Source organism: Lathyrus oleraceus, chromosome 4 (genome assembly GCF_024323335.1).
Source record: "Lathyrus oleraceus cultivar Zhongwan6 chromosome 4, CAAS_Psat_ZW6_1.0, whole genome shotgun sequence".
Lineage (NCBI taxonomy): Eukaryota > Viridiplantae > Streptophyta > Magnoliopsida > Fabales > Fabaceae > Lathyrus > Lathyrus oleraceus.
Genome location: NC_066582.1, coordinates 448,566,713 through 448,580,239, shown reverse-complemented (window position 1 = coordinate 448,580,239; position 13,527 = coordinate 448,566,713). Strand labels below are relative to the sequence as shown.

Genomic DNA, 13,527 nt, shown 5'->3' with positions numbered 1-13,527 from the left:
TCTTTAAAACCATATATGATTCATCCATTTTGGTGATGCTTTGATCATGACAATCCAACGAGGTTAATAGGAGAAGATGACCGGAGCTAAGGGCTCTGGTAGTGGGCTGGAGTGATCCAGGCCATCTAATATGGACCCATCTTCTAATATTGACCACTCGTTTTGATTACCTTGTTTGTTGCGCATTGACTAGTGACCACCATGGACTTGATGCGCGTGGCCATTAGATTTGCCACCTCAATTAATGAGGGAGATCTGATGGCCCTTATTTTTTCTGATTATTTGATTTTCCATTTTAATATTTTAAATAACCTTTTCTTATTAAATTCATAAGAATTTCAATTTTAATCCAAAAAATCTGGGACTTTCACCAAAAATATTTAAATAATTTCCTCTTCTATATTTTGAATTAAAATCATTTTTTGGATTAGATTTGATATTTTCTGTGAATTTAATAGTTTTTGACTTGTTTTTAATTCATTTTAAATACTTCTGACTTTCCAAAAATTCCCAATTTTTTTTGTCTAAGGTCCTTTGACCTAGGATAAACCCCTTGGCCATTTATTTGGTGATTTGAAGGGATTTGAGGTTTTTTTCTATTTTAAAATGCATTTTTATTCATTTAAAAATTGATTTTAATTTGATTAATTGTTTAAATATTATGTTGAGCTATTTGATTGACCTTATAATGTTTCATATTCTGTTTGGCCTTGATCATGGTTGATTTGAACTTCCATTTAATCAATACTATTGGATTTAAGGGGTTGATAAAGTGTAAACTTCATTACTCAAGATGAATGGATAGTATTGATCAGATGAAATTCCTCCCTGGATCAGTTTGATTTTCCTTTTTTACTTCTTCTCTTCATTTTTATCTCCTTCTTCCCCAACCCATCATTGACCAATGGCTTCTCAAATATTCAAAAGCTAGTTGGTTCATCAATGACCTTGTGTCAGGTGAATCAACATGAGCTTGATTGAGATAGGTCCATCCCATTTTATTTTTGTGTGTGGTATGCTTTAGGAGCTTGGTCATTGTACCTTGTCTCTAGCAGGCATTAATACTGATCGCGACTTTATGAGTCGAATTTGGGGTACAAACTGCAAGTGCATAGTTCTATCGCGTAGTTTTAAAAGATATCGATCCCACAGGGACTTATGAATCGATATACCATTATCTAAGGTTACTTCGTAAAGCTAAGGCAGGTAATACTTTGATTGTTTGGGGGAAAAAGCTAAAACTAAAATAAGATCTAAAATTAATATCTAATAAGCGGATATTGGTATGCAGTTCGTCGTAATTAAGGAATCAAATCTTTGTTGGTTTCTTGGTTTTAAAATGAATCTTTTCAGTTGACTCTATTGATTAAAAGTTTTATCTCAAACTCTCGCTCTGTTGAATAAACTATGATTTTTTATTAACGTAGTTGTCACTTATAGTTAAGTCAAAAACCATTTTTTGAAAACAATAGAATCCGTAGAAACTCTTTTTAAGAAAACACTAATCGTTTAAACACCCTTATCTCAAACTCTCGCTCTGTTGACTTAGGTTATATAATTAAATTCAAATGCTTAACTCTCGTCCTCACATTCGCGACTTTATGAGTCGAATTTGGGGTACAAACTGCAAGTGCACAGTTCTATCGCGTAGTTTTAAAAGATATCGATCCCACAGGGACTTATGAATCGATATACCGTTATCTAAGGTTACTTCGTAAAGCTAAGGCAGGTAATACTTTGATTGTTTGGGGGAAAAAGCTAAAACTAAAATAAGATCTAAAATTAATATCTAATAAGCGGATATCGGTATGCAGTTCGTCGTAATTAAGGAATCAATTCTTTGTTGGTTTCTTGGTTTTAAAATGAATCTTTTCAGTTGACTCTATTGATTAAAAGTTTTATCTCAAACTCTCGCTCTGTTGAATAAACTATGATTTTTTATTAACGTAGCTGTCACTTATAGTTAAGTCAAAAACCATTTTTTGAAAACAATAGAATCCGTAGAAACTCTTTTTAAGAAAACACTAATCGTTTAAACACCCTTATCTCAAACTCTCGCTCTGTTGACTTAGGTTATATAATTAAATTCAAATGCTTAACTCTCGTCCTCACATTCAATCTTTAAAAATACTTTTTGAAAAAGGTTAGAATTTAAATAACTCTAAAAATTGCTCTCGCCCTGATCTAGAATTAATGTCCAATTTACACTGTCCAGTCAAAACCTCAAATTCTCGCTCTATTGATTCTAACTTCTTTATGTCTTTTACTTTCGTACAAAAACTTTGTTATTAAACCTGTAAATTGAGACCGTAAAAAGAGTGATTTTAATTTTAAACTTAATTAAACTAACTTAGTTTTGATTTCTTCATTCCGCTTACTTTACATACCGATACCTAAATGAATTAGCCAGACATACTCAACAGATCCAAATAATCAGCATGCATAAACAGATTCATCGCAGGCAAGCAGTATAAATTAATAATAAAAACAAGCATATATAAATTCAACAAATAAATAAAGAACCTGAATAATTAAATAGCAGTCTTGAATATTCCACCACAGACCGGTTGGATTTGTTCTTGAGTTCTTCAATCAGGCAGAAAAATAAAAGCGAAGGAATAAAAAACTAGATTCTAACGTAAGGTTAGATCCGGTAAAAGGTACACAATAGTTTCCGGTGTAGAAACTATTGTGCGAAAAATTAATTAAATGCTAGAAAAGAAAATAGAATTGCAAAAGAAACAATATAAAAATTGTAAAGGTAGTACTGTAAAAGTATGCTTAAGCTGCTGGAAAAAGAGAAAATGCGAAAAAGCGAAAACGGCGAAGGAAGAATGGAATCCCGAGCTTTCCAAAAAGCTACTATTTATATGCTACCTCTTGCAACTGCTTTCCGAACGTTTCCTTAAATATAGCCATCACTTTGAAAGAGGGTCAAGCGTGCAACGTGGTCTGTGCGTTCCTTATGCCAAAAATGTAGGGGAATGGTGTGACGTCCGTCACACCATGTGTGACGCTCGTCACACAAGTGTATATAGCGTGACGCTCGTCACAGCCTCTGTGACGCTCGTCACAGGCACAACACCTGTGCTTTTTGGGCTGGGCTTGCCTTTTGCTATTTGTTTCCAAAAACTTCTTCTTGCACCTCCTTTTCTTCCTTTTTTTACTTTTGCTTCAAATAGACTACCTGAGATAAATAGAAAGGAAATACCGAGTAATATCGAGTAAAATGAAATAAATTGAAGCAAATGATAATATAATTTAATTGAAATAAGTCCTAAAATGTGATATAGTTTCATGTTATCAAACTCCCCCATACTTAGATCTTTGCCCATCCTCAAGCAAAATACAGTATAGAACTTGTTTTAAAATTTTTAGCTAGATGAAATTTCAAAACACACATCAATTTGTACTAGGTTGCCTGTAAAACTTGTTTAGAAGTAACTTGAGTTTAATCTTGACATCAACAACCACCGTCACAACCTCAGATAACCTCACCTTATGCAAACCAAGTCGAGTAATGCCATTATAGCTGCCCTAGTTCCTTTACTCTTATTTCACCCGTTTTCATTCTAGCGAAATCACATTAAGCCCTTTATCTTTTCGCGCACATAGTGGAGTAACCGGTTAGTGATTCTGATCCCCTTTTTGCTAGAAGTTCTGGTACATAAGTCGGATAACTTCGTTATTCAGTCCATTGCAAATTGCGGGGGATCGGACCGTAGTCCGCCCTACCAAGTTCAGTACCAGATACCTGCTGAACCAACTCATAATGGATCTCTCATATTATGCTTTTGTATAATCTGCAACCTTTAGATTAAATGATCTGGTAAGGATCACCTAACTTAATTAGTGCATTTCCTGATATGTATATATATTTTTATGTTACTTTGGGAATCATTCACTTATATTCATCGGCTCTCCACGTAGTTTGCTATTAAGATGGTGCTGACTTCTCGTATAAACTACTCGGGGTTACTATAGGACTAAAAGTTCAAGGGATTTGTATAATAGGTACTTATCCTGATCTGACATGTTGAGGTTCTTAGAGCGTAGTTATGGTAATAATTTTTGTTTTGATTTTACTCAAGTTTTATAAAATAAGCGACCTTTATACTTATTGGGTGTGTTAAATTTTTGTTATGGCTCAAGAGAATTGAGGGGAATAGATAATAGAAGGTTTTCACATTTGGGACTTAACTTAAAATATATTATAAGAAATATTATTTTATTATTATTATTATTTTTTTATAATGGAAATAACAATGAAAAGAAAGATACATACTTGAAAAGGAAAAAGGAGGATAGAAAGAACATGGTTTTCCCCCCCATACTTGAATAAAACATTGTCCTCAATGTTTGAAGGAAAAAAATGAATTACAAAAAGAAAGGAAAAAAACTAAAGTTAAGGTTGCCTTCCGCCTCTTGTTCTTGGGCCTGGTGATCGCTGACGTAAGTCTAAGTTGTCGAACCTGCTAAACAGCTCAGTGAACCGCTGATCGGTTATGGCATTCCGCTCTTCTTGTTGTTGTTGCATTTGGCGCATCATTTGCATCATTTCGAGATTCTGTGCTTGCATACCATCAATAGCATCCATGATGTCGTCGTTGGTTGCAGGCCTTCTTCGTCGACGACGTCGGGAGGATGGGCCAGCTGCAGTATCGGAAGGGTTGAGCGGGACTGATTGTTGTGCAGGAGCGTTATCACCTTGCTCCATTTCTTCGAACTCGTCTGCAGACGGGTTTGTATGTGAAGGCTCGGTAGCTTCGGGAGCATTCAGATCATACAGGTGGCGGTTGGGATTGGTGACATCGGTTAAGGCAATGTTGGGTAGAACAATGCTTGGGACTGCCTGGTTATTCACCATGAGGTAATATTTTCTGCCCACTCTGTTCTTTATTAGGCGGCTGGACCGACAATAGCCTATATCCATAAATAGGGGAGGTAAAGATTCTAAAGTTTGGAGTCTATCCCCTAGGTTTAAGCCAAGTGCTATGGTGGTGATTAATCCACCAATTACAAAAGGTTGACGGCCTCTAGCACATAAGGTGCGGATATGATGAAATAGGAAGGAGGCGGCGTTTACCTTAGCCTGCGGTTCGACGACGCATTCGAGGAAGAAGAGTTCCTTTGCGTTGACCTTGTTGTTGTTCGGTCTTCCATAAACGGTGTTTTGTAGGATGCGGATAAAGTACCGGATAGTTGGGTTATGTATATGGGAAACAAGGAGCTCTTCCCAGTTGTTGGCATCTACACCGGATATTTTCCTAAAGAGGTCGAAAGCAGCAACTGTGCTCCAGCTTAGGTTTGGAGGGATTCTGGGGTAGGCTTGACCTTCTATGGGGAATTGTAGCATGGTACTCAATTGGTTTTGGGTTAAGGAGTACTCGGTGTTGAACATACGGAAGGTTGCGGTACCGGTTAAGAATTCGTCCTCACTGGCGGGAGTGTTGTACGCGTATGAACTTAAGAATTCTAAGGTTAGGGAGGGGTAGGTGGGTTGATTATGCGTGCATAGAAAGGTTAGATCGGCAAGGCGGAGCATCCACTCGATACCTTGAAGTAATCCTAATTGTTGTAAACAAGTTGAATCAGGATACCTGGTAGAGACGACGCCTCGCTGTTGAAAGCACTCGAATTGCTCCCTTTGATAGTTTTCATCTTCGGATCGGAAGATGATATTTCCGAAATTTTGATTTCCCGCCATACTGATGAATGAATTTAAAGGAGTAATAAAGAAAGAAAAGAGATGTATTTGATATTAGAGAGTGGTTTGTGGTGAATGAAGGAAGGTTTGGTGGGTATTTATAGGAAAAAAATTTGGAAGTTGGAAAAGATGTGGTTGAAAAGTGAATAAATGTGGGTTAATGGGGATGAATGGGGAAGGTAAAAAGTTGAAAGGGTGTAACGTTCGTCTCCAACGGCTATGTAACGTTCACCTAGTCAGAAAGGTGTTACGCTCGTCACAGGCTCGTGACGGGCGTAACAGGTACTTGGCGTGCCGTCCGTCATAGATAGTGTGACGCTCGTCACACAGTTTTTTTGGCATGGCTTCAGCTAGCGTTCTTCAGAATAACTTTGGTAATTTATTTTTTTATTATTTAATTTGTTTTGCTTCAGATTATTTTATTTTGCTATTTAATTTTCCTGCATGCTATTCTACTTTGTTCAATAGTGCATAAATGTATTATGTTCTTAATAATTCATGTAGCCAGCAACAGTAGAGAGCATAATAGATATTACATAATAAAATAAATAAATAGCTTCAATAAAATAATCATAATGTAACATTGGAAGAAAAAAAACAAAAATTGCGAAAGAAAAACAAATACGAACATGAATTGAAATAACATTAATGAATAATCTAACTTAAAGCTAAATAACTAAGAAAAATAACTTCTATCCATCTGCACGATCTCTGGCCGGAGGAGCAAAGGAGTTAACACGGTATAGTAACTCGTGAAACTGATTTGTCATACTGTTCATGTATCCCAGAAATTCGTGCCTCAAGCTAGTGAACTCTTCTCTGAGGGCGTCTTGTTCTGACATCAAAGCTTCAATGGCAGTGTTATAATCAGTTCTGGGCATATGATGTCTAAGGTCGGGTATTGCCGATTCTTCGGTCTGAACAGGTTGAGGAGGAGGATCAATATCATAATAACCAGATGGTGTATGAGGATCTGATTCAGTATAAGGAATCTGGTCATCATAAATCTCATAGTCATCACAAATCTCATAGTCCTGGATGGATTCAGTGGATCTAGCAGGAGAGGGGGTTTCGTTCAGATTGTAGAGCCAGTTGTTGCGGTTATGAACACTGGTCCTAGGATCGGGCATGGTGAATAGGCAAAGGACTTGGTTATTAATTATAAGCTCAAACTCATCGGATCCTAGGTTTGCTATAAACATAGTGTTGAAGAGGAAGGGTATACTCATAGTAGTAATGCCACAAAAAGGGCTCAAGTCAAGCATAGGCTGACGTAATCCGATAGCATTACCAATCATGGTTATCAAGCCGCCTATTCGAATTGGTGCTCGTTCATCTTGGATAAGGTGATCCAAATTTGCTAACATAAAAGTGGCATCGTTTACTGGACGGTTCTGGGAAGCACAAAATATGATGAAGAGTTCATCACGTGAAACTGTGGTACAGTTTGGCTTCTTCCCAAATAAGGTGTGGGTCAGGATCTTATGGAAATAACGGAAGGCCGGGTTATGTATTTTTCCAGAGAGAAACTCATGTTCCTCGGGATCGTCATTTCCAGTCAAGTTACCCCAAAAGTGTTCAAGTTCTCTATATTCAAAAAGTTCTTCTTGGCTCACTGTGAATGTGTCAAAGGATGTAGGGAAACCTAAAAGGTTGGTAAAATCTTGAATATTAAATTGGTATTCCATGCTAAACATTCTGAACTGGATAAAACCTCTGCTTATTCCTTTTCCATGGCTGGGTAGATAGATCAGAGAACTAAGGAATTCTAGAGTCAGTCTCCGGTATGTGACAAATTATCTACGGATAGGAGCGGTTTCCCACCCTATCTGACTCAGCAAATACAGGACACTTTGTCTTAGTCCAAGGGCAGTCATTGCCCAGTCATCAGCATACAGACTAGGTAGCATCTCTCTCGTGGCTAGTTCCTCAAACTTTTGTTTCTGAGTTGTTCCTCTGAATTTGATACCCATACGATCAATTTGTCCCATCAGGTTAGTGTTAGCTAGAGAAAAGAAAAACAAGAGTTTTAGTTAGGATTTGGCCAAATGCCGAAAGAAGAGAAAAGTTTTTAATAAATTAAAATAAATTAAGAATGAATACTAAACAAAAATTAAAAGAATAATTAAGGAAGAAATAGAAAAATAATAATAGAATAAGGAAATAATAAAATATTTGTGGGTTGTCTCCCACTAAGCGCTTTGTTTAATGTCGCAAGCTCGACATAAAAACTATCAATTATAATCTATAATTTCTGGAGGCATTTCGTCTAAGTGCAAGACTTGCGAATCTTCATTGTTTTCTGCATAGTGATAATGTTTTAGACGTTGCCCGTTTACGGTAAATGGTTCCATAGATTTGCCTTTAATTTCTACTGCTCCACTAGGAAAAACATTGGTGATTTGAAAAGGACCTGACCATCTAGAGCGTAGTTTTCCCGGAAATAACTTTAGTCTGGAGTTAAATAAAAGGACTGTATCGCCTTGTTTGAAGATTTTCCTTGATATGCGCTTGTCATGCCATTGTTTTGTTCTTTCTTTGTAGATTCTGGCATTTTCATAAGCATCTCTTCTGAGTTCCTCTAATTCGCTTATATCAAGGATTCTCTTTTCACCGGCGGCTTTATAGTTTAAATTTAGATTTTTAATAGCCCAATAGGCTTTATGTTCTAATTCTACCGGGAGGTGACAGGATTTTCCATAAATTAGCTTAAATGGGGTTGTCCCTATGGGAGTTTTGTAAGCAGTTCGGTAAGCCCATAAAGCTTCTGGTAATTTTAATGACCAGTCTTTCCTTGAAGTGGCGACTGTTTTCTCTAGTATCTGTTTGATTTCTCTGTTAGACACTTCCACTTGCCCACTGGTTTGAGGGTGGTAAGGTGTCGCTACTCTATGTCTTACGCCATACTTAAGCAGTAGTTTTTCGAGTACTTTGGATATGAAATGCGATCCACCATCACTGACTACTATTCTTGGGACACCAAACCTTGGAAATATTATATTCTTAAAGAGTCTAGTTACTACTCGTGTGTCGTTTGTTGGAGAAGCTATAACTTCAATCCATTTTGATACGTAGTCAACTGCCACGAGTATGTATTTGTTACCGAAAGAGGATGGAAAAGGTCCCATGAAGTCTATTCCCCACACGTCGAAAATCTCTACTTCCAAAACGCCCTTTTGTGGCATCTCGTCACGTCTAGATATGTTTCCTGTGCGTTGGCATCTATCATATCTCTTAATAGCTGCATGTACATCCTTCCATATACTTGGCCAATAAAAACCGGCTTGTAGGATTTTAGAGCAGGTCTTGGATGTACTTGCGTGTCCACCATAAGGAGCGGAGTGACAGTGTTGGATTATATTTTCTACCTCTTCTTCGGGTATACACCGACGGAAAATACCATCGGGGCCTCTTTTAAAAAGTAAGGGGTCATCCCAGTAATAATGTTTTATGTCATAGAAGAATCGTTTCTTCTGTTGGTAGGATAAGGTAGGTGGAACTATTCCGGCAGCTAAATAATTGACGAGGTCAGCGTACCACAGTGTAACAGATATAGCTAAGGTGGTTTCTACCTGTTTATCAATGTTATTTTCTTCTAAAGTAGCTATAAGCTTATCGTACGAGAAATCATCGTTAATTGATGTTCTTTCCGGTTCAAGGTTCTCAAGTCTAGAGAGGTGATCTGCTACTACGTTTTCAGTTCCTTTCTTGTCTTTGATTTCCAAATCGAACTCTTGTAGCAACAGGATCCACCTTAGGAGTCTAGGTTTAGCATCCTTTTTAGTTAAGAGGTATTTGATAGCAGCGTGGTCAGTGTAGATGATTATTTTGGCTCCGACCAAGTAAGAACGAAATTTATCTAGCGCAAACACTACTGCTAGAAGTTCTTTCTCGGTTGTGGCGTAATTCATTTGTGCTTCATCTAGAGTTCTACTTGTGTAATATATAACATGAAGCTTTTTATCTTTTCGTTGTCCTAAAACAGCACCTACAGCGTAATCACTGGCATCACACATTATTTCGAATGGTTCATTCCAATCTGGTGTCTGCATTATGGGTGCGGAGATCAGTGCTTGTTTAAGCGTTTGAAATGCTTCTAAACATTTATTGTCGAATATGAATTCAGCATCTTTCATTAATAGTCCGGTTAAAGGTTTAGTTATTTTAGAGAAGTCTTTAATGAATCGTCGGTAAAAACCGGCATGTCCTAAGAAGCTTCGTACTTCTCTCACAGTTTTCGGGGGTTGAAGGTTTTCGATTACCTCTATTTTAGCTTTGTCTACTTCAATTCCTCTGTTCGAGATGATGTGTCCTAAAACAATTCCTTCTTGTACCATAAAGTGGCATTTTTCCCAATTAAGTACTAGGTTTACTTTTACACATTGCTCTAGAACTCTCTCTAAGTTTTCAAGGCATTCTTCAAAGCTTTGTCCACATACGGAAAAGTCATCCATAAATACTTCCATGATGTTTTCTAGAAAATCGGCGAATATTGCCATCATGCACCTTTGGAAAGTTGCAGGGGCATTACACAAGCCAAACGACATTCGTCTATAAGCGAAGGTACCAAAAGGGCACGTGAACATTGTCTTTTCTTGGTCATCAGGATGAATTGGTATTTGAAAGAAACCTGAGTAACCGTCTAGATAGCAGAAATGAGAATGTTTTGCTAATCGTTCTAACATCTGGTCAATGAATGGTAAAGGGAAATGATCTTTTCGGGTTGCTTTGTTTAGTTTCCTATAGTCAATGCACATTCTCCATCCCGATTCGATTCGTTTGGTTATAGTTTCTCCTTTTTCATTTTCAATGACTGTTATACCTCCTTTCTTTGGTACCACGTGTACAAGACTAACCCATTTGCTATCAGATATCGGATATATGATACCTGCCTCTAATAACTTGGTTATTTCCTTCTTCACTACCTCACTCAGGATCGGGTTTAGTCTCCTCTGGTGTTCCCTAGAAGTTTTACAGTCTTCTTCCAACATGATGCGGTGCATACAAATAGAGGGACTTATTCCTTTAAGATCGGTGATGTTGTATCCTAGTGCGGTTGGATATTTTCTTAAGATATGCAGGAGTTTTTCTGTTTCGAGTCTTCCTAGGTCAACATTAACTATCACTGGTCGTTCAAGCTCTAAGTCTAGGAATTCATATCTCAGATTCTTGGGAAGTGTTTTCAGGTCTAAGGTTGGTTTCTTAAGGCATTGCGTAGGGTCCGGTGTTATTGCTAAACATTGGTTAAGTTTGTCTTCTACAAGATAGTCAGATGATTTGTCTTTTTCTAACTTCGTTTCTTTTATGCATTCATCGATGATATCCATGAAGTAACATGTATCTTCTATTGCAGGTGCTTTCAAAAATTGGGAAAGAATGAACTCAATTTTCTCTTCTCCTACTTCAAAAGTGAGTCGTCCTCGTTTTACATCTATGATTGCACCGGCAGTTGCTAAGAACGGTCTTCCCAGTATAATGGGTGTAACTTCATCTTCTCTAATATCCATGATTATAAAATCAGTTGGAATGTAGAATTGACCTATGCGCACTGGAACGTTTTCAAGAATTCCTACAGGATATTTTACGGAACGATCTGCTAGTTGCACAGACATTTTAGTTGGTCTTAATTCTCCCATTTCAAGTCTCTTGCATATGGATAAAGGCATAACACTAATACCGGCTCCTAAATCGCATAAGGCTTTGTCAATGACAAATTTTCCTATGTGACAGGGTATAGAGAAACTACCTGGGTCTTTAAGTTTAGGAGGCATATTCTGGATTATAGCGCTACATTCAGCGGTGAGTGTAACGGTTTCGCTATCTTCAAGTTTCCTTTTATTAGAAAGAATTTCTTTTAAAGACTTGGCATATGAGGGCATCTGCGTAATAACTTCTATAAACGGAATTGTGACGTTTAATTGTTTTAGTAGGTCGACAAATTTTTTAAATTGGCCCGCATCTTTGGTTTTAATAAGCCTTTGAGGGTAAGGGATAGGTGGTTTATAAGGTGGTGGAGGTACATAAGGTTCCTTCTTTTCTACGGTTTCCTTATTACTCTCTTCCTTTTCCTTAGGTTCACTTTCTTCCTCAGTTGACTTTTTAGAGTTTTGGTTTTCTATCCTTGGGTCAGACGGTCCTTCCACTTCCGTTCCACTTCTCAGTATAATTGCATGAGCGTGGCTTCTTGGGTTAGGTTGAGGTTGGCCAGGAAATGTACCGGTTGGGGCAGAGGTAGGCGCTTGTTGTTGAGCTACTTGTGAAATTTGTGTTTCCAGCATTTTGTTATGAGTAGCCAGGGCATCTACTTTACTTGCTAGTTGCTTTATTTGTTCGCCAGTGTGTATATTCTGGTTTAAGAAATCTTTATTGGTTTGCTGTTGAGAAGCTATAAAGTTTTCCATCATGATTTCTAAGTTGGATTTCCTAGGGGCGTTATTGTTAGGTGTAGATGGAATCGGCTTCTGATATCCCGGAGGTATAGCTGGGGCTTGATTTGGAGATTGTCCAGGTGCGTATAAAGCATTATTACTCTTATATGAAAAATTGGGATGATTCTTCCAATTTGAGTTATAGGTGTGCGAGTAAGGGCTTCCCTGAGCATAGTTTACTTGCTCCGCTTGGATTCCTGTTAGGAGTTGACAATCTGCAGGAGTGTGACCTTGGATTCCACAGACTTCGCAATTCTGAGTTATGGCAACCACGGTGGCTGGAGGTGATACATTTAAACTTTCAATTTTCTGGACCAGAGCATCCACTTTTGCATTAACATGATCAAGGTTACTTATCTCGTACATGCCAGTTTTCGTTTGAGGTTTTTCCACCATTGTTCGTTCGCTTCCCCACTGATAGTGGTTTTGAGCCATGCTTTCGATAAGTTGGTAGGCATCAGCATAAGGTTTGTTCATTAGTGCACCACCTGCGGCGGCATCTATTGTTAACCTCGTGTTGTACAGGAGACTATTATAGAATGTATGAATTACTAAACAGTCCTCTAAACCATGGTGTGGACAAAGTCTCATCATGTCTTTGTATCTTTCCCATGCTTCGAAAAGAGATTCGTTGTCTTTCTGTTTAAATCCATTTATTTGGGCTCTTAACATAGCTGTTTTGCTGGGCGGAAAATATCGAGCAAGAAAAACTTTCTTCAACTCGTTCCATGTGGTGACTGAGTTGGAAGGAAGAGATTGAAGCCATCTTCTAGCGCTATCTCTTAGTGAGAAAGGAAAAAGACGAAGTCGAATTGCCTCTGAAGTGACACCATTAGCTTTAACAGTATCAGCGTATTCGACAAATACGGATAAATGAAGGTTAGGATCCTCAGTAGGATTTCCAGAGAATTGGTTTTGTTGCACTGCCTGCAACAGTGAAGGTTTGAGTTCAAAGTTGTTTGCTTCGATTGCGGGTGGAGCAATACTTGAATGCGGTTCATCTTGCGATGGAGCGGCGTAATCTCGAAGAGCACGAGCTGGTTCTGCCATCTCGGGTATCGAAGGGAAAATATTTTTGAAATCGGGAAGTTCTACAGGAGGTAGATTGTTTGCAGCACGATATTCCCGAATTCGTCGTAAGACTCGGAGATATAGTTCGATATCGTTGATTCGTAAGTAGAATGGCTCGCCTTGTGAGCGAGTGCGTGGCATACAAATCAACGAAAGAAAGAAAAGAAAAAGAAAAGCCTTAGTCTCTACAGCGTAACAAAAGAGTTACAATATCGACTAAATAAAAATCCCCGGCAACGGCGCCAAAAACTTGATCGCGACTTTATGAGTCGAATTTGGGGTACAAACTGCAAGTGCACAGTTCTATGGCGTAGTTTTAAA

The 13,527-nt window shown here is 38.0% G+C and overlaps 1 non-coding gene across 1 annotated transcript; it reads left to right on the top strand.

The window, feature by feature from the left end:
* The first annotated feature begins 12,700 nt into the window (after positions 1-12,700).
* LOC127077005 (small nucleolar RNA R71) lies at positions 12,701-12,807 on the top strand. The gene has a single exon (XR_007786996.1). It is a non-coding gene; the product is annotated as a small nucleolar RNA R71 (small nucleolar RNA).
* The last annotated feature ends 720 nt before the right edge of the window (positions 12,808-13,527 follow it).